Raw genomic sequence first — 19,617 nt, forward strand, 5'->3', positions numbered from 1 at the left:
ACACATTATACTGGATCGTTCTCGATATATATACACATATATACGCATGTGTATCGCGCTTGCTGAGCATTATGCTGAGCGGCTATTCAGGTAGCAAAACACGGACAGATGTTGGATATAGTTCGTCTTTGTAACGTCGATGGCAGTCGTCTGCTGACTGGAAGCCGAAAGCGCGCAGTTGCGGTTTTCGGGGGCAAACGCGCGCTCGCATGAAAGGGCGCCAAATTGCCGGTGAATGTACGTCAAATTATGCCCGCCGTTTTTGTCTCCTCTCTGCGAGGACTCTACGATTATACACGATATATGCTGGAAGAATTTAATTCGCCGTTCGCGCAAATTGTTCGATATGAATACAATTATGTGCCCATTTGACATTTTCACATAATTGAATCTAAATAGTAACCATAAATCTATATCTATCGTTGAGATTGATATTGCGTGTCTCATTATCATTATTATATTATATTATTATTATTATCATATTATATTTTTAATAATAATGTAATCATTATATACGCGATTATTATCACGTATTAATTATATTTGCATAATTATAAATAATTTCAATAATGTCTAAAGTCACTCGTATATTTTAATTAACGGTGACTGAACGACGACTGTTTCTAATATAAGTGCTATTTAAATTTTATAACATTTCAATTAACTATATCAAGGAGAGCAATAATATAATGGCAGTTATCATCGAGACTCTGTATGTAAATTATTATTATTAATGTGTTTCTCGTATCATCTGCGCGATCCTAAACGGTAGACAGAGTATCGCTTGTTTCAGATACGACCGTGTTCCAAGAATCGACTTCTCAGATTACGACGCGTCTTATGATTATAAGTATCGACCGTTCAAAAACGAATAAGTGAAGTCTTGAAGTTGCTGATATCCCTTTACCATTACCGAATTTTTTTATCCATCTAGAAGCTGTTGTTTCAAAACCGCGAGATTAAAAAAAAAAGAAAACGAACACGTCCCGAAGTAGCCGACGAAGTTGAAGTCAGGTTGGGTGCAAAACCGCGAAAAATAGCGAACATGGAGTAAATCCTCTTTTTTACACAAACCGCACACATATGATGTTGTTACGCACACATACACACGCGCGCGCGTACGCAGCGTAGAGAAAATAAATTCTCTACTGGCATCCCATGAGCGACGCACAGCAGAATGCAAATCAGATTGCGCAGGAAGCAGAAAAATAATAGAACGAGCATGCAAAACTTGATCCGGTAAAACTGATGCAACATGTATCGTGTGTCGCGTTTCATCCATAAGTAAGTCGCCGAAGCAAGTTCCTACCCTTATATGCGCCAGAAAATTGAATATCTTACATCCCATTTATTACGCTCGCCCGCAATGTCGACTTTTATTTTAAGTTTCTTCAATCAAATTAAAATTCTTTAAATTATTTTATCATTATATGTATATGTAGAGAGAAGAAATATTTCTAAAATTAATTATTAGAATAATAAACTATTCAAAGGTTTATAATTATTAATAGAATAATAATTTTTTAATAATTATTAGTTATTAATTGAGATTAATAAATTATAGATTATTTTTATTCAAATACTTAATCTATTAGAATCTATGTAATTTAAAAATATTTATACAATCTCGAAAATTATTTATAATTGTTAGTTCTCTTATATCCTATCCCTGCGCCATAAAAAATTTAATATTTTACACCTCGTTTATCGCACTCGCTCATAATCGACTTTTATTAAGTCTTTAATCGGATTAAATTAAAATTTTTTAAATTATTTAATTATTGCGTTATTATATATGGAAAGAATATTTCTAAAATTAATTATTTCGAAATGATACTAATAATAAAAGCAGTAAATAATTTTTGAACATTAATTATTAGACTGATAAAATATCCTATAGATTATTTTTATTCAAATACTTAATTTGTTAGAATTTATAATCTAAACCTATATATTTGTACAACCCGAAAAATATTTATTTATATTTGTTGATTCTTATATTAATTATTTAATGCATAAATAATTTCAATAATAATATATAAAAAATTATTACTGATATATATTATATAAGTGAAAAGATTGACTTTATAATATATCAATGTGTGTGCAATGAGATGAGAAACTTCCGTAATAGCATATAAAAGACGCCCATCTGATCTCGCCGACCCCCGTTTCACGGTAAACACGCACAACTGTAGATTTATAAATCAGGATTGTCGTGAGAGCGAGATTAGGGAGTCTTAAGAGGATTAAGAAAGACCATTCTAATCGGACTATCGTGTTCGTGCGGGAAATACTCTTCCTTCTTCGATCCAAATGGGTCTTATCCGTTCTAACATGTGCGAAAAATATGTGTGTATGTGTGTGAAAGTGATAATAGAATTAAGGCTGATGTAGAACCGCACGAAAAAAAATATATTTCCTGAGAAGGGTAGATAATGTATTTTGTATTTAACATTTTTAATTAAATAATCTTTAATTCAAAAATCTTTCTCTCTAAAGTCTTGCATTGTAATAGAATAATAAGGATACAAGAATATTGATTACTGAAGTATTTATCTTCATTTTAGAAAATATCAAGCAAAGTTCAATGAACGTATAAAAGTTCATGTCATCAATTAAGATATTTCGAACGATACAACGCTAATGTTAGATTGTGGGCGAACTATGAATAGGATAATAGGAAATGGTCTTTGCGGAGTAGGCCACTCGGTTTCGTGCCTTCACCGAAATATCACCTGGACGACATCCAGACGAGAGTTGTATCGAGAGAAAATAGAAAGTCGTCTCTAATAATAACGCGATTAAAAAATCATAAAACGAGAAGATTCGCGCACGTGCATAATACGCCGACGTAAACGCGTATTTACTTTATTACGGCATCGTTTAATCTCGCGGACGAATCCCGAGCGTATCAGACAGACTGTTATGCAACATACACACGTCATGTTTACCGGCGATCTTACGAACGGTAGCGCTTCTATAACGTTCCCTAACTCGTCGACGCGACGTGACTCGTAATACATGTTGTAATAAGCGCACTCTCGCACGTTTACGGTGCATCGAGGCCGACGTTCTTGCATGCAAATGTCAGTAAACATGGAAATTATTCTAGACCGCGTACTAGATTAATTTCGCAGATATGCTAATGGCGTGGTCACGCCGCGTCGCGAGCTTCGCTCCGCAATCTCTGGCCATCCATTATATCGTACCGGACCTACCGGTGATTCCGCGGATCATTAACGTTCGCGATACGAGGTATCCATCCGGAGAAAGTTGCGTCTTATTCCGACTCTCCCCTTCGATCGGAAGATAAATATATGTATATTTCAACAATTACAAAATTTCCGATTTTTAAGACGGCTATCAGATGACTAAATTATGCAGAGAGCCACGTGTTATGTCTTGTCTATTACTGTAATTATTCTAATTTAATATCCTCCGTAACGGTTCATTTACCGATCATTTTTTAACGTTGTCCAATTATCCGCATTATATGTCGTAATCGAAACTGTTGCCTTGTTACGTCAATGATCAAGGGGCTCGTATGTCTGTCTGGGAGGAAGCACCACGATGGCTTCCCTTTCCGGGATCGAAGTGCATGTGTACCCATCTCTTCATTCTGTTCCCATAATGCAGTAGTAATCGCTGTTCGTTCGTTCGATCAACCGAAAACTACAAAATTCAAATCGTGTATAAATAAATCTCGCGATATCTCGACCTCGACACGTGAAGTATTTTCTTCGTTAGCATAATATTTGTTCAATTTTCACTAAATAAATCACTGATTTCTTATATATTATTTGATGCAATAATATAAGTTAGAAAAATGTATACATATTTTACGATACATTTTTATATTATAAATATTACTTTATTTTACTTTATATTTTATATTATAAATATATTACATTAAATATATTAAAAATTTTATTTTTATTTTTATTTATAATTTTACTTTTATTTTATCCTATTTTAAATAAAATTATTAAAAATTATATATATTTACTATTTTCAATATATAAAATTATTAAATAAAGAGTTTTATGTACTAAAAAAAATTATACAGAAGAGATATAATTAATTATATATTGAGATCTTTTGAAAAATTTTATATTAACATTACATCTGATATTACATTTAATATGATATATAATTTGATATGATATATAATGATATCTTTGACGAACTGTAAAAATTAAACAATAATTAAATGAAAATAGATATTATAATTTGTTTAACCGCGATTTTTTACTTTCTCAATTTCTTCATCGTGCATTTAACTGTACGTGCTGCTATGAGTTTGCATCACTCTTAACGGCAGCAAATGAAAATAAATCATTCGTGGCTAACGCGCTTTCTAACCATCCACTTCTTTCGTTATTTCGGCTCCATGCATCATCATCGACTCGAGAGGCTGGCTCGTCAATGCAGGAGAGGCTAAACGCGCCGAGTATCTTGGTTACAAGGCACGTACAGAGGATCGTGAGCTCCCATAGTCTAGCTTTCTTTCTCTTTCTCTCTCTCACCTTCTCTGTTTCTCTCTCTCTTTCTCTCTCTCTGTCTCTACCTCTATCCATATACATATATATTCATCTTTGCCTATTGTTGCAGAACTCGAGAGACTAGACGAGCTCTCGAGTTTGGCCAGAGACGCGACAGTTCGCCAAGTCGACTCAGGCTAAATTGGATCAGTTCACGTTCGATTAACGGTCGGATGGAAACTAATTTACGATACAGTACTGAGAGTACTGCGCGATTGCGATTCTGACGAGAGTACCCCTGGGAATACAATTCCATTTTCCATTAAAGTCGATTATTTCGAGATAGAATTTCCTTTTCTTTCTTTGATGCATTATTGGTCAAATATATTCTAATTAAGTTACCTTCATTTAATACACATAAAATTAAAATAAATTTAAATTCTACAATTAAAATACATATATTAAAATTAATGGTAATATAATCTTCCAATATAAATATATTAGTTTATCATATTACATTTTGAAATGATAATCCTCGTATTAAGATAATTATTCTATTTAAAATGTTAATTTAAAAAAAACTTTTTTTTAAATGGATGAATTAAAAATTTCTGAAAAAATAATTTTAATAAATCTAAAAAAATTAATTATTCCATACTCTGTTAAAAAAATCAAGATAAATTCTTTCTTAAGATATTCAATAAAATAGAGAAAGATATTCAATTAAAGCCAGAAATTAATTTTAAAAAATAAAATAAAATATATCAAAAAGGATACAAAACTAATATACATAAAAAAAATCTACAAAAATATATATCTATACTTGTGTTGATAAACAATTACATCTTAAATTAAAATTACGCGATTATACATTTTTTATATATAATCTACATATTTAAAAAATATTGAAAATATTATTAAAGGACGCTATATATATTTTCTAAAGATCTTTCAATTTGTAAGTTAGTTTTTACAAGAGAAGCGTCGAGGGTACAATGTATCTAAGATCTCCAATTGCAAGATTAGACGCATTAGTAGTCGACGGACGCACGTTTCTCGGGGGAGCTACTTAATCATTGATAAAATGTACCTTTTTCCGCGCGTGTTCTCATCATCTCAAACAGCCTTTCGAAGAATGTCGGGAATCAACCGAGCGGTTTTTCCCGTGAAATTTCTCAGCGACCGGTCGCCGATGCTTTATAAACCGGATACGCGTCACGTCACGGCGAGCATCCTCAACCGAGAAGTTCAGTAGCCCTTGTTCAAGGACCGTGCAGGCGGAACCTACAGTCGTATATTGCGTGCAAATCTAGAATAACGGGCGACATAATGCACGATAACGGTATTTGACGGAAAAGGCAGGGTCAGATGATGAAGATGGATGGAAGATACGATGTGCAATTTAATTATCGTCGAGTCGGAGCATCAGATTTGCTGGAGAAAATTTTTTAAATATTTCATAAAATAAAATGTAAAATGTCAAAAATTTAAATCCTATAAATTTAAAATAAATAAATATAATATTTTGTACACGTATGATAAAAGGATCTTTGTATACTGATTGTGAGTATAAAGTCGCTTCAGGGTTCCTTGGGGATAACCTTCGCGGCTTTTTCGAGAATCCACTGCGGCAAAATATTCGCGTGTATAATATTATATTTCGCTACCGCAGGATATAAAATTGAAACGCGATGGCCTTCGACATCCGTGAAAAATGCGCACGGTTTGCAAAGAAGATTGCAATGCGATGATCCTTCTAACGAGGATTAAATTACGACGAGAGAGAAAGAGGGAGCGAATCAACCATCGACGCCAGCCGTTTTCGCTGGTCTTGATTTTAATCGGATTACTCACGAATTCCCCGATAAGACTGCCCACGCTTGCGAATCGAGATTGTGCAATCTGAGTTCGAAGATTGAATGTCGGTGTAAACGGTAGTTTATCCCAGCGACACGTTTGTCGCAAGTTTGCCGCTCTGTTGACTGCTACATGACACACATAATAATTTTCAACTCGTTCTCGCGAACAAGTATAATATAAAATATATAATTTATCTTTCATATAAAATATTTTGACTTGTATCAGTTTGAAAGAATTTAATATTAATCAGCTGATGGTGTTATATACTTATTGTATTAAAATAAGGTTATACATGTTCATAATTATGTAACGTAATTATGTTAATTACTTTGCAAAAGAGCATTATATGATTCACGATGTAGAAATATTATAATACATTAAACTACCCTTATATTTTCGGCCGATGTTATATTTCCTCTCTTGAAGACATATGTTGAAAATATATAATTTGAAAATACATTGAAGATATGTTGAAGGTGTGTGTATATATTTTCAATATATCTTCAATATATTTTTTCAAGAAAGGAAATAAATATAATGTTAGTCAAAAATATGTATGAAGCCAACTTTAGTAAAGTTTAAAGAAAATAAAAGATTCAGAGATATAATATAAATTAGAAGCAAAAAATATATATTATAATTTTTATGTTTCATGGGACGCGAATTTATTCTCCGAGGGTCTAATAAATTCATGAGACAATCTAGTTCCCCTTTTATTTACAATCTTCACCGATTTCTCTCTCGTCTACTATTACAAATTATAGCTATTTGTAATTTCTTCGATCTTATTATATCAGCGGGCTTTAAAATAAAACGTGCTGGCTGGATTGGTAAATGCAACGTGTGTAGACCGACAGCGATACATAATTTACACGCCACTTCGTTAAACGGTGCCGTGACGTTTATTTTGAGAAAGGACGAACGTGTATGTGTGTGTGTGTTTGTTGTCGCGAGCCAACCGTAGAGCAATTTCGTCACATGTATCGTGTACACACATTGGGTGTATGTGTATGTATATTTTATACTTTACGCTCTTCCCTTTCGACCGTGGGCTGTATGTTCGCGGCTTGTTCTCGCGAGGAGAGGTCGCGTCAAAGGTTTCGCTGGCCGATACGTTTTACGGCTCGCACCGAAGCCGAAGCACATCGGAGGAACAGCGTCTACCGTCTATATTTCCGAAACACACGTAAATATATCTGGTCGTATGTAAATACAACGCAAGAATCCATTTAAGGCTAGACAAGGCTCGAGCTTGTAGCAATTTACGCTTATTGCAGCATGTATTTAACGCCGGTTCTTAACTGCTGTTGTTGTTTATTATGGGATCGATGATGATTATAACTCAAACTCATTGCAGGATTTAAAAATTATGATGAACTATGAAAAATTATGATATAATGATTAAAAAATTAAATGATTGCATAATTTAATAATTAAATATTTAATGATTTAATGATTAAAAATTAAATGAGGAAAATTGAATGATAAAAATCGAGATATAATAATCTCTTTGGAAATACAAAAATAGAAATTTTCAGATTAATATCATATGTAAGAATAAAATCGTGAATTATTACAGATATGCGTCGCGCTTTTTAATTTCACGGTTACTTGGACGCTCGTGTTCAACTGTCACGCCCTTTGTTATTTATTTTCCTTTTAGTCCTCAGCGTCCTTTCATTCGAAACAAAAATAAAAAAGCCAGGCTTTACATTTCTCTCGAATGCGCAACCTTTCGTTTAAATTCATTGTCAGTTGCGTTCTCACAGAGAACAGAGCTCTAAAAAAAGTCATCTCCTCGGAACTGGACGTGATAACTTTTCGCTCTTAAAGCGAGATCCGTCGTGCAGGAACAGTAATAATAGGACGGCGACGACGCGGACACGTTCACGCAAACATCGCTGCAAAAATGTTACGCAATTCGTTGATACAGCCTGAGAGCGGCACGGCGTCTAAAAAAGCCCAACGCCAACTCGCATAAATGCCAACCGTATATGGCGACCCGTCCGCACCATTCTCGGCACAGGATACCATGGCGACCATCTAGACGATGTCGAACATAAAGTTCTCACCGCGCCAATCAGGGGCGGGATTCTCAACCTTTAATTTTGAAATATTCAAGCTAGATAGATGGCCATTCACTAATTTTGAATGAAAATCCCCGAAATATACATATAATACAAATATTTGACAATTTAAGAGGTAAATGGCTTTATAAGTAAAAAAATATTTAAATAATAGAAAAATATTGAGTTGAAAATTCAGTTGAAAGATCAGTCAAATTAAAACTTCTGTGTGTAAAGTGACGTAGATACTCTATTGGGGTTTACATAAATAAGTCTTATTTTGAAGAAAATATATAAGAAACATATATAAAATATCTTAGCCACATTTAATTAGATTTTTTATTTTCTTGCAATCTTCTAATAATATATCTGAAAACCTTATTTTTTTTATTTATTTTGTATTTTTTATTTCACTTATTAATTTGTGAAACTTATTTCTCGGTTTCATAAGAATATAAATGTATCTTGTCCACTTATTATATTTTTAATTATTCATTGTATTTTTAAGCTTCTTCCATTTTTTCAAATCTAATAATTAAATTAAAATTCTCAGATCATATTTTGGAATTTTATATTTATATATCTTATCTTTTATTTTATTACCGAAAATAACAGAAATTACACAAAGAATCTCAGGACGAAGGTCGATTTCTCTGAATCCGTTCCTGGATGCGAGCTTTGCGCAACGCGTCGGTAAATTTCAAGGGGTCCCTGAATTCGCGAGTAATGATTAAAAGTCCTTGGGAAAGTAGCTCGCCATTAACTTCGAGACGATAATCATTCTTTGGCGTGTCGTAACGCGCGCGGCGACTTGAAAGATTAAATTATACCACGCGAGAGATTGTGTTCCTCCATGTACCCTGGTGTTAGACGTGCTCTAGTAGCCGCTGTTAATTGCTCATGTGTGTAAATGAAATTGCAGGACGACTGTGATGGACATAAATTTAAAAGACAGATGACGAGCTTTTGTATCATTTTGTATGTTTAATTTCATTTAAGAAAGATAGATGACAGATGATGAAATAATCTCCAAATTTCGCCATTTATTATGAAAAATCATTTATTAGATAAATAAATAAAGTTATGTAATTAATGCAACTCTATCAATAATAATTAGTTGCAAGTTGACAGAGTAATTTTGACAATTTTACTTTTATAATATTTTTTAATAATTATTATTATCAAAAATAATAAATTATTAAAAAATCAATAATAATATAATCGCAATTCTATTTTATTACTTCTTAATAATTAATATTTTTAATTTATTATGAAAAATAATAAAAAATAGCTTGAAAAAAATAGCGATAAAAAAGCGATAATAACGATTATTATTTTATTAATAGGGTTGTATTAATTATATATAACTTTATTTCAATCATATAAAAATTTATACGTGCCAGATCAGTCGACAAGTTTGCATCGAGCTCGAAGAAGATCGGATATAATCGCTTGCGTCGCGATAACAATGAATGAATCGCGCTTGTCCTGCACGGCCGTAAACATCCCATCTGCCGTCCGGTTTTATCTTTCTACGTTCTTTTTAATCCGATCCCTTCCCGAGGACGTCCAGAAACAGCGCCGACCAACCCCAGGCATAATGGTCAGCTGCCCCCTCCCCTTCTATCCGGTCCATCCGCTTCATCCGCGAAATCGTTGCGCACGTTACGGTCATCCGGTTGAAAGGGTTGAAGTAGCTCGAGAGAGCTTCGCAGCTCGGCCACCCCTCAGGCACGTTAATTACATTTGCCCCGGCGACCCTAACCCTCCAATCCTCGACTCTCTCTTTATACAGACTTTCCGATAAACTCGCATAGTGATACACTGCGTTTTTTATCGATACGTTGTCAAAATGTTTCTAGATGAGCCTTCAAATAAATTAAAATCTATGTAAATTAATAATTCATCAACAGTAACCTAGAAAAAAAGATCAATTTGTGCAACTTGAAGAGAAAAGAGATTTTTATTTTAAAATACTAAATCTAATCTAAATCTTCTTATTTAAAAATATTAATTAAAAGCAAGAAATGTACTTTAGAAAAGAAATAAGAGATAAGAACAATTTTGAAAAACTTGCGATCACAATGAAAATTGTTACGCGAGATAAAAAACGGACAAGTATAAATTTAAAATATTACAAACTATAATATTACACACTATGGATTTGATTATAAAAAATTTCATGGAATATTTTTTTAGCATTGAATATAAATCGCATAATAATTTTTCATAGTAAATAAATAAAATAAAGGTAATAAAAATTGTATAATTTAGAATCGGTTTTTTTTTTAAATCTTTTATTTACGAAAAATTCTGACGCACTGTGCTTTTACGAGTGGCGTCAAACAATTCCACCGAAAATTATGACGCATCGGCGGGATTCGTGTTTGAAAAGACACAGTGCATGCATGCGCAGTTTGCAATAAATTCCGCACAGCGCGGCAGCCGTTGCACGTGCAAATGCAACGGCAGGTCCACGTCGCATGTATCTTCCGTCTCTCTCTCTTCCTCTTTCTCGCTCTTTCTTTATGTATCTCACAAGCTGCCGTTGCGACTTCTCCTCGAGCGAGAGCAAGTTTCCTATCGTGACTATCGAGACGCGAGATCGTGGCGTAAAACATTGTCCAGCTGATCCATCAATCAAAGTTTTGTTGGATAATTCACGGATTATTTTACATCCCCCCTGTAAACGTGTCTACTATAAATGATATTTATTAGATACATTTTCTACCGAGAGTACCGTTTAAATTAGGGTTGCACAAGGATACTAACGATAAAACTACCTTCGATATTGTCGTGTCTCAGCTTGAAATTTAAGACAAGATAAATATTTTTAATTAGTCATCAAAACAATATCAAGACAGTTTAAATATTCATGTGTACGTCATAACTGAAATTTTCGATTTAAATTGATTCGGAAGCGATAATTGAAACTTTTTAGGAAACTTTTAACTTTTCAAAACCGATCCCCGAATCCTCGAAGACTTCTCGAGGAAGTCAAGTAGCCCGTATAGATCTTAATGCAGATACATATCTGGAATCCGTGCAACGGTGCAGAGACACCTCGCTGCTTCTTCTGCGGATCCAATGGGTCCGGCATAATCCGAATAAGGGAATCGCCATTCGTGGACAAGTGCGCGAACCGGAGAGCGCCCGGGGGATGACCGATGAACCTGGGTTCGTCGACCGCCCGCGAGAAAAGGGCAGAGGAGGAGGGAAATCGTGGAAGAGTCGCGGGAGCGCGTTCCTAATAATTGCTCCTCGCGAGAGCAAACGCTCGTTTTCCGCGCGGATGAAACGCTTCTTCTCGGCCTTCCCGCTGCAGCGAGACATGGCGTAATTGCCGCGCCATTTGCTGTAATTCCATCAAAGCAAGAGATCCGCGAGATCCCTCTTTCTTCCTGTCCTTACATGATTTACATCGCGGAATGTAATCCTCCCCCGTTTGAATTATGGAAACGAAATGGACATACGAGACAACTACTTATCGATCAAGCGATCGTGCGATAATATTTCCCTCGTTCAGAAGAGAGATCACACACATAGATTGAATTTGTGAAGATTATAAAGGAGATTAAGGATTACGTGTAGCGAGATGAAATCACGTTTTTTTCTTCCGAAAAGGTGGCTGTAAAAAGAACGAAGGGAGAGGACAAACAAGTTTGGTTTTATGGCATGCAAGTGGCTTACGAAACAAGGGCCACGTGAAGAAAGGGATTTAATTACGGCGACGAAAGTAGATTTAACGGTATTCCGCAATATTACCGCGCCAGCGCGCGCGATATTAATCAGAATCTAGCACACATTGTTAAAATGAATTCCAGTAAAACGTGACTGGGGGAAGGGGCAAGAAATAAAACGTAAGGAGATTGCGATATTAAGTGAGAACATGCATCTAAGAATTTTCCCTCGCGTTTGCATTTCGAGAGTGCATATTTTTTTATTATAGATTATTACAAAAATATTGATGCGAATTTTTTTAATTAAGATATATTTTAATCAATTTTAAAAGATATGCACATGTTATAATGTGTCAATTGTGATAGCAAAGCATTTAATTGCTCACTTTAATTATATATTTATAAATATATAATTTAATATAATATATATTTATGTTATAAATTTATATTATATTTATATTACATTTTATTTAATATTATATTTAATATCATAATTGTTTTATATTTTATTTTATATTTATTTTACATAATTTGATAAAATCAAAAAATGTTATTTGGATAATTAAAGCTCTCTAAATTTGCACATTCGCGCATTCGCAATTTATTTCAATTGTGATATCAAAACATTAATTGCTCATTTTATTATTCGTTGCACAAATATAATTATGACTGCTCCGATGTGTAATGTCATAATCCTATGAAATCATAATTTCAGAAAATTGGAACATTCTAAAATCCACACGAGGAAATGCACCAGCGGTGCGTCCGCCGACAGCACATAATTTGCGGGCTCATAACTCCCCGATCCGTAATTCTCCCTCGAAATCTAGTCTCGGATTATTTCGCTGCGAGACCACCGCGGGTTCTGCGAGTTCGCGAGAGGCGATTTCTAGGCGAAGCGGCGCGTAACTATTTTTCCGAATGAACGGGCGGTCGACGGCCGCCTTCCAATTTCGAAAATCGATTCATTCGCAAAGGAGGTAGCCCCGAGCGGGCAGGATCCTTGCGCTCTTGGCGGGTTAGATTGGGTGGGCGAACCAGTTTGCTCTTTGCGCGTGTACGCGCATCACGCACGTGAAAATTGCACGCGTGCACGGTAGGTAGGTAGGTGCTATCGATTGTACGCGACGTGCAAAGGGATGATTCCGATTCGTAAATCGTCCCCGCGAGGCCGCGTACGATGCACGATAATTCGCGTAGATCGTGCAGATGTATATCGTGAACACGACACCAGCGGGCAGAGCACAAATTTTTGCGCAGAGAAATAAATCTCTCCCCTTCTCTTATTACAACTATGTATAAAATTTACGACATTATCCCGCGCAATAGAATCTTCCTCTATTTTACGACCTGGGGGTTGTATTTCCGCTTGTATTTTTATACGAAAGGATCTTTTTTTTTTAAATATCTCATTTCCGGTTTGATGAAGAAAAATATAAAGATCCCTTGTGTGAGAAGGGCAATTCGAGATTAAAAAAAAGATCTTGAACAAAAAATCATACGGCAAATTTACGTGTGTGAGAAATGTTCAAAGTATACGAAAGGGTTTATGGGATTCCGGAACGAGCCGAGATGGAAATTGTGATTGAAATTCGAGCTTTACGATCGACACGATACGATGAAGAAATAACCGAACGCATTTCTGTTGGGTCGAAACAACCATAGTGATACACGTCAAACGAACCGTGTTTTATTATGATGAAAATGTCATAAAAGAATATTATGTTTGCCTTTCTGTAGTTTGCATTTTTTTATCCCAGTTCATGCCGATATTTTTTTCTTTTTTTTGTCTTTAACAGAAAAGGAACGACGGCAATCGCTATGATGAATAGTTCTAACACGCTGTCACGACTATGATGATAACAAAGTTACAAATAGCAGTTCTCTTGAGAACGAAAAAATATGAAACGCAGTATCATGTTTCCGTTCGCGAGAATCTTATATAGTCATCATGTGTCTTTGAAATTTATTTTATTTTGCACTTTATTGTCATCCTGATAAAAACTTTATTAGAGAAAAGAATAAATAGATTTATATCTAAATTTAATAAAATTATTTATATATAAATAATTGTATTAAATTAAAATAAATTACTTATATAAATTATTTGATTATTTATGTATAAACTTTTAGTAAAAATATATTTATTATATGAATAGATTTATATTTACTTGTAATATTTGGATTCCGATCGTAGAAGCATAGATAATAACAATAATAATTTGTCAACATCAGATTAAAATCCGTTTAAAAATGTTTCATTACATTTATAGTGTAATTATTTGTTTTTATTATTCTTACCCTTCAGATATCTTGAGGTGTTCGAATATGAAAGCGACGAGATAGAGAATCGTTTTTTATGCAAATTGCATCTGTCAGCGCGACGGGAAAAACTGCGCGATTCATCTTAGTCTCCGACGTATTCATCTCACGAGAAAGGAAATGCAGATCTGGCGTGCATCCAATGACCTTTGCGCACACAATCATTCGCGTACATTCCAATATCACTTCTTCATCCTCCCCGGTACATTTATTAGGAACACGTGGGGGGTCCGCAAGGTATATTTCACGGATTAACGGAGTATGGAATTTTTCATTATTCCCTATATTCAAATTTTTGTGTCGCACAAAAATAATTAAAAATAAATAATAAAATCAATAATTAAATAAAATGAATTAATAAATAATAAAATAATAAAAATCAATAATTAAAAATAAATAATAAAAATAAATAATTAAAAATAAATAACAATAATAAATAATTAAAAATAAATAAATACATAAAGAAAATTGAGTACAGCTGTAACATTTAATTTCTCTTAAATTTCACTGTCTCATCGAGAAAGCTTAGTGTTTCAATTTGAAACTCATGTTCAATATCCGTATGAGATGCTAATGAAACGCCTACGTTTGATATATCAAATGCATCACGAGTCTATCGCGATTCGCATGTCCCTATTCGCTTCTTCATCTTATCGTAGTCATAGAATTTCCTCATAGAATTTCCTCGATAACGCAAATCGTGGGAACGATCGCAATATTCGACGCGATATTCGACGTATCTGAAGATCGTTCAAGAACGCGCGGTCGAGCGAATAAAAGCATCTCGCGGGCAGAGAAGGATACCTGGGAATTGGCAATTTAAGAATCGTAAAAGTACATGAGTATCGCTTATAGCAAGTTCGAGGAAAGCACGAAAGGTAGTACAAGGTGCTCTTCTTAACGATCTTGCCGCCACAGAGGAATAGTTTATCGTGCTGCGATATTCTTCTCTCGCGAGCGAACGCTAAGTCGCGTCCAAACTGCTGTCGCGGTATAAAAGATCGAGAGGATAATACCTCTCTCGTGGTAATCGCGTGCGGAGACGGCGGTAGTTTCTTCATGGCATCCAATTGAGAGAGATTTGCCCGTCGCTTTCAAGCTTTCCAGTCATTTATCGCGTCGATGACCGTTAAGATACGCGACAGCTATTTTATCGCCGTTCAAGGTGGACCATATAAAGTGCTGGAAAGAGAAGGCATCTATTAGTATTTTGCTTTCTAAACAAACAATTATTTAGAATTTATACTCAGAATTTTGTTTACTTGAAATTATACATCATTTTTATATTTTTATTTATTTATTTTTATCACTTATATATTTTAAAGATTCTATTTATTTATTTATTTATTTTTATTATTAATATATATATTTTTATTTTATTTTATTATATATTTATTTATTTACATAGTTTTATTATTTATATATATATTTTTTAAATATCTCTTTTAAAGAGAAAACTTCACACAATGAGAACGAGTATATTTTCAGCTCATGATTCCGATTTTAATTGTGCGTATGTATCAAAGGTAGATCATAATTTTTGTCATTTAATATACAGGTGTCGAAAAATCTCATTTTTACGTTCAGCTGAAATGTTATTTCGGCACATAAGATGTTAATTATCTCTTCCGCGTAGCAAGTATACGGGTGTTGGAATTGTAAATCCCTAACGACTTTCGCCAACAATTCGTATACACGACGGCATTTACGATCGCGTGTGCACCCCACGAGATAATGCGCTTTATTATCCCTTTAATAACCGGCACGAGAGATGTGTGGACATATCGCATAAATATGCAACACACGTATCGCGCAAACTTCTTTCGCCGTTGCAACAATGACTTTCTAGTCGGGCTCTTTTATGACAATGGTGGAATCACTCTTGAGACTTTACCTAAACATCCATAAACCGTAGAGGTAGCAATAGATTGCCTGTTACAGCCGCGACATTTCCTTCTCGATGGAGCAACGTTGTTATCTAATCGCGTCACGTCGGTTAAGATTACGTAACCAGTTTGTAGCAAGACGCGAATAAATTATTGGAAATCGGTAGATATCAATTTCGCATTGATATTGAATTTTGTTATCGCCGTGGAGAGATATTCGAGATGGAATTTCAATCAGATATTAATCAAAAACATCCATAATAATTTATATATTATATAATATATAATTTATACTAAATTTATATTATATATTATAATAATTTTGAATAGATAATTTAATAAAATTATAATATATTTATAATATATTTCTATTTTTGGCAAATTAATAATCAAATTAAGAATTTTTTATATAAGAACTTTAAATTTGCCACTGAATAATAAACACAGGGAATGTGTATTTCTAATATTATTGTGAAAACACTTGGTATAAGGGGAGAGCATCGACACAGAGTAACGCTATATACAGTTAAAAAGAGCATTTGGGCAAGCAAGGGCGGAAGAATGTAACTCTCTATATGTACTACTGTACGCGCGACGAATTTATTGCTGGATAAATTCCAAGCGATTCTGACTTTTTTGCAGAAACGAGTTTTATCGGACTTTCGTTTAACGGACAGTAACTTTTTTTCCCATCGGATATATATCGATGCCAAAAAGTTCGAAAATGTTGCAAAAAATATCTAATTGTTATTTGTGCACAATTCAACTTCTATATTTATAACTTAATTTATAAATTCGTTATTTTTTGTTTCAGGTACGTATCCCATGTTAAATCCATCTCTTCGATATAAGGTAACGCATATCGTTAAATTCTCATTAATCAAAAGTATTTTACATTCTCGTGCATAAAATGTTGAAGAGATGCAGTATTAAATTTCGCATCGTGCTAATTTTGGAGCTAATTTTTTCTTAATACATTCAAAGAATCATCTTCTCTCTTTTCATTAATTTAATGCATAAAATTTCATAATATGCCCCAAATTAAAGTACTGTCAGTCTCTACCTCTAATTGCCTAAAAAATTGAGAATTTTAATAAAATTTTATAATTTACAAAATTTTATTTAATAAAATAAATAAAATTTATCTGCTCTTTATCACATCTGCGACACGACACTCTGTCATCGAATGATGTACTTAATATACTTAAAAGAGTATGGTGTTATAAAGTGCTAGATTGTGTTAATCGACGAGCCTGCTAAACCTCTGAATTCCCATGGGAACGTAGTTCATGGGCCACGTGTTCTAAAATAGCTCTGGAATATATGACGGTATCATAAATTTTCTCTCTTGCTGGCCACCGGGTTTACGCAATCGAAGAGGAGAGAATACGATGCACACGTCTTCTGCATCGCCGGCGACGCGATGCATGCGTGAATGCAACCGAGAGCCCACCAACGAAGTTCTCTCGCTGCAGAAACCCGATGGGAAGAGGGACGAAGTGGGAGAGGAATCGCAAATTATGCGAATCGCGCGAGAACTATGCTTTTTCTCCTCTCTCGCGCACCAGAGTGACGATCAATCGTGAAGAAATTTGAATAAAATCGGGGGGGGTGTTCAGCCGTTGAATACGATGTAAGTCGATTTGAATACAGTCGATATATAAACATCGTCGAGCAAAGATGTCGGGGTGTCGTAAAGAAGTGGCGAAGTAACAACGCGCGAGAGGACTGAGGTTACATAAATTATTTTAAGAGTTCTAAAATTTAATTGATCGAAAGTGATAAAACAATTTTTTTACAGCGAATAAAATTCTACAAACTCACGTTTATTAAAGCGAGAAATATTAAGAACGAAAAAAGAGAAATTAATTTGATCGCTAAAATAATTCAATATTAATCTTTAATTTAATTCTATGATTAATCCCTCATTTTTCGATTATATCATTACATGATATATTTAAAGGACAAAATAAATTTTTGAAGAGATTTATAAAAAAAAATTGCATTTACTTTAATCAAATTCCAAAGATCTTCAAATGATATAAAAGAAGAGTTAAAAAAACATAAATGAAGAGTGAACGAAACGAAATTGATAAGATCGATTTGATTGAAATATTTTAAGTTCTATCCGAAGTTAGTTTTATTCGTGTACATTCGCACGATCCTGCCGGTTAGGTGACGAGGCGAGCACTCTCATTAGCATTTCATTAGCGAAGTACCTCGAACGGCGTGAACATCGGAATCCTTTAAACGCGCGAGGGGCACGCTTCGGGTTAAACATACTCACCTCTTGAGACCATCGACGTGTCGAGATCCACTTGTGAGATTGCGAGTATTTATGTAACGGCGGACTTATTGCGCGAACGGCGGGGCGCGAGCGGAACAAAGGGACGCGATATATCGAGCGATATAATGGCTTCTCTATCGGCGAAAACTACGGTATTATTGTTTGAAACGAGCCTGTGAATCTGTAGAAACGGCATCGTATTTTATCACATTTAAAATGAAATTTAACATCTTTATTTGATTTCTCGATTTCGACTCCTTTTAAACAAAAAAATGCTTTTAATTAATTTTTTAAATTAATAAATTATAATAAATAATAATTAATTAATTAATTTTTTCACATAAATTCTTCGAAAAAGAAAAGAAGGAAAAATTTAAATTAGTAAGTAATGAATAAAATTAATAAATAATGAATTATAATAAACAATAATTAATTAATTAATTTTTTCACATAAATTCTTCGAAAAGGAAGAAAGGGAAATACTTATTTATATTGTATTAAAAAAATAAAATATATGTAAGAATGATTTTGGAGTAATTTTCGAGATAAATTTGAATATCAGCCTTTACAATGGAACGTTCGTTCGATGTAATTCGATGTAATTCGAGAAATTATATCAAAGTGATAACGCGAAGTGAAGACGAGAGGCGGACAGATTTCGTGGCGGTGGAGAAATGGAAAGTAGTTATTTCTGCAAGCTAATTGCCTGTCCCGACCGTCTTTTCTCTCTCTTTCTCTTCGTCGGCGCGCTTTACCCTTTTACTTTTCCAAGACATGCAATGGAATGGCCGCTTGGCTGTGAATCCTTGGGTCACAGGCAGCATCCGGTCAGCCATGATTTTACATTCGTGTCATGTAATAAATTAGCGTTAACGAACTTCAATATTACAAAAGTCTTGCGTAATTTGAAAGGCATCAATAAAAAATCAATATGAATAATTGTTATTAAGAGGAGAATGATAATCGATGCGATATTAAAGCTTATATATTTTCCTGCATATTTTTTAATTATCACTAATTATTAAGCATCTA

At 34.1% G+C, this 19,617-nt stretch overlaps 1 protein-coding gene across 1 annotated transcript in view; it reads left to right on the top strand.

The window, feature by feature from the left end:
- LOC105254924 overlaps positions 1 to 19,617 on the top strand; it is an 81,218-nt gene that overhangs the window by 18,066 nt on the left and 43,535 nt on the right. The window lies entirely within an intron of this gene.

This window comes from Camponotus floridanus, unplaced genomic scaffold (genome assembly GCF_003227725.1).
Source record: "Camponotus floridanus strain SB8 unplaced genomic scaffold, Cflo_v7.5 scaffold8, whole genome shotgun sequence".
NCBI classification, from domain to species: domain Eukaryota; kingdom Metazoa; phylum Arthropoda; class Insecta; order Hymenoptera; family Formicidae; genus Camponotus; species Camponotus floridanus.